The 2,837-nt window shown below is 46.8% G+C and overlaps 1 pseudogene across 1 annotated transcript; it reads left to right on the top strand.

The window, feature by feature from the left end:
- Positions 1–1,305: 1,305 nt before the first annotated feature.
- LOC307115067 (E3 ubiquitin-protein ligase RNF167-like) lies at positions 1,306–2,599 on the top strand (annotated as a pseudogene). Its single transcript has 2 exons — positions 1,306–1,433; positions 1,511–2,599. The product of its transcript is annotated as an E3 ubiquitin-protein ligase RNF167-like (transcript).
- The last annotated feature ends 238 nt before the right edge of the window (positions 2,600–2,837 follow it).

Raw genomic sequence — 2,837 nt, 5'->3', positions numbered from 1 at the left:
CCATAGCAAGGTCTATGTTTGGACTCTGAGAAACTTCTTTGGGTGTGGAAATGCAGCTTGACCCAATGTGCTCCCCTCCCCTTTTCTCTGGGCTTCAAGTTTTACATGTCTCTCTAAGTCACTTTCCCTTGGCTCCAGGTTAAGGGGAAGTACCATCTTTGTTTCCGTGTGCGTGTGTGTGTGTGTGTGTGTGTGTGTGTGTGTGTGTAGGGGGGTTAGTATAGCTCACTGACAACTCACTCTAAAGAATCTTCCCAGTTCTTCAATCTTTTCAGGCCAAGCTCAGCAGCTAGCTAATGCTGGCAGGATCAGTTTGCGACTGCTCTCTCCTCTCTCCATACCCCTTCGGAAGTAGGAAGGACTGGTTAAGACTAGCAACAGTTTTCAAATATATATGTACTTGGAGCTTATTGTTTTGTGCTTAACCTTAAAGGGATCATGTTATATCAGGCAGAATGAGTGGCATTTAATAACCTGTTACACTCCCAAATCAGAAAATCCAGGAAAATGGAAGAATATTTTGGCAAATAGAACCAACGTATAAAAATGGCAAAATAAACCTGTAATGTGAGATTCTGGCCACCCAAGTCTACAGGGACAATTTTGGGCAGTGTGCTCAGAATAAAACCTTTTCATTTCTGACTTGGCCAACCTGCTACATCTTTATTTAAAGTGGTCTATAATTTTCTTTTCTAATCTAGGTTTTGACCTCTAGGTATAATACTTAAAGAGAAAGAGGGCAGCTGTTGGAAATGTAAAATCTAAGAACAAACAGATACTTTTCTTGCTCTAAATGGGCTCACAGGAAAATGTTTCCCACAATATTATATTCTGGTTATTTCCTTGGTCAGGTGGCTCCAATTCTACAACAAAACCTCTAGGCTTCTCCGTAGAAAAAGTTACTGTCCAAACACCAGGCAGGTTAACTGGTCCTCCCGAAGAAATAAGATTTTATTCCTTTCTCCATATTGTGTTTGAAATGGAAATAGACATTTATTGGTTTAAAAGGTTTTATTGGATCACTGGGATAAAATGATTACAATGTTAAATTCTTTTAAGATAGATGATCCTTGTATCTGTATCATAATGGTGGCATTTATTTGTGAATTATCTCAGATTTCAGGTACTTGTTTGGGAGGTAGGACAACTAAGGACACACTTGTAGGTTCTGGTGTGCTTTCTTAAATTAGATTCATCTGCCACAAAACCTACATTAAAATCAATAATTTAGAACATTTTCAGCTTGTTTTTTCCTGAACATGAGATGGAGCGAGCCTGGCCGGACCAGAGGGGAGGTCTCTAGCAATGACTCAGCAAGAACAGCTGTGGCTGGGAAGGAGGTGCGACTGTGGCTGGGAAGGAGGTGTGGCAAGCACTCTTGGGAGCCCAGAAGGTACTGCAGTGGTGGCCTTGACCCCAGCGAGGAGAAGACGGTCAGAAGGCCTTCATCTGGAGTGTCCAATGCTGGAAGCGGCCTGGCCTAACTTTCTTTATCGAAACCCTTTTCCAGGGGATGGGAAAGACGCCCACTTGCTGGGAAGGCCCACTTCCTTGAGTTCCTCAACCTTCCAGAAGTGGCCTCCTCAGCTCTCCCCTCCCTCCCTCTGCCATGCTCCCTTCAACCTTCCTGCTTCCTGCGAGGGGGGCTCATTAGAGCGACTTTGGACCGCAATGCCAGCATGGACTTTGCAGACCTCTCAGCCTCTTTAGGGTCTACCTTGAGCTCCGAGCCCTGAGGCTCACCCAGCCAATGCCTGCCGCCCCATTGCCCCATCAGCCCTAACTCAGGTCAACCGGTCAGTCGTTATTGCACTTCTGCAGAGATTCGACTGTGCCTTTGACTTAAGGCCCTAAATGCTCAGAAGGCTGGGTGTGGGGCAGCTGTGGTCCACAATGTGACTTACAACCAACTGCAAAACATGATGTGGAATAAATAGTGTGGCGATCCGAAGGCAGCTTTGGATCTGGTATGTGTTGATCGGGGTGAGTGCCTGTCTGCCCTCTTCCTCTACCAGAAGGGCCTCAGATGCTTCTGGCCCCAGACAATAGCTTCCTCTTGGGCTATTAACTTCATTCCTCTCACAGGGGTTGCTGGTTTGCTAATTTTGGCAGGAGCAGTGATGATAGTTCCTTGTATCCAGCACGAGAAACAGTTCCAGTGAAATCAGCAACTGAAGCAGATTCCTACACATGACGATCAGAATGGAGACCAGCATGATGTCTGCACCATCTGCTTGGATGACTATGTGAATGGGGACAAGCTGAGGCTACCTTCCTGTGCTCATCCTATCACAGCCTCTGTGTGGACCCCTGGCTCAATCGGACCCAGAAGACCTGCCCCATGTGCAAGCAGCCTGCTCACCGGGGACCTGGGGAGGAGAAGCAGAAAGAAGAAACTCAGGAGCAAGAAGGTAATGAGGAAGGGGAATCAAGGGTCCACCACCCTGCCTCAGAACGGACCCCACTTCTGGGCTCCAGCCCCACACTTCCCACATCCTTTGGCTCTCTAACTCCAGCGCCCCTCATTTTTCCTGGGCCTTCAACATATCCCTCACCCACTCCATTCTCCTCTTCCTCTTTGGCTGCCATCCTGGTCTAATAATCCACCCTCTCCCCCCGACACATACACACCTATTTGCACAGCCCCCCCTTTCTCCCTTCATTTCTCTATGTTGAGAGATAGGGGACATTTCTACCCCCCTCCCCAGGTTTCTCCCTTACCCAGGCCCATCCTTTCAGAAGTTGGGGGTGCAAAGAGATTGGGTCTTCACTTACTGGGTTAATAAAACTGTTTTTGTGAACCAAAAAAAAAAAAAAAAAAGAAAAGAAAAAGAAAT

The sequence above is a fragment of the Cnephaeus nilssonii genome (assembly GCF_951640355.1).
Source record: "Cnephaeus nilssonii genome assembly, chromosome: 2".
NCBI classification, from domain to species: Eukaryota; Metazoa; Chordata; class Mammalia; order Chiroptera; family Vespertilionidae; genus Cnephaeus; species Cnephaeus nilssonii.
Note: the sequence above shows the minus strand (reverse complement) of the source record. Positions and strands in the feature narration are given on the sequence as shown.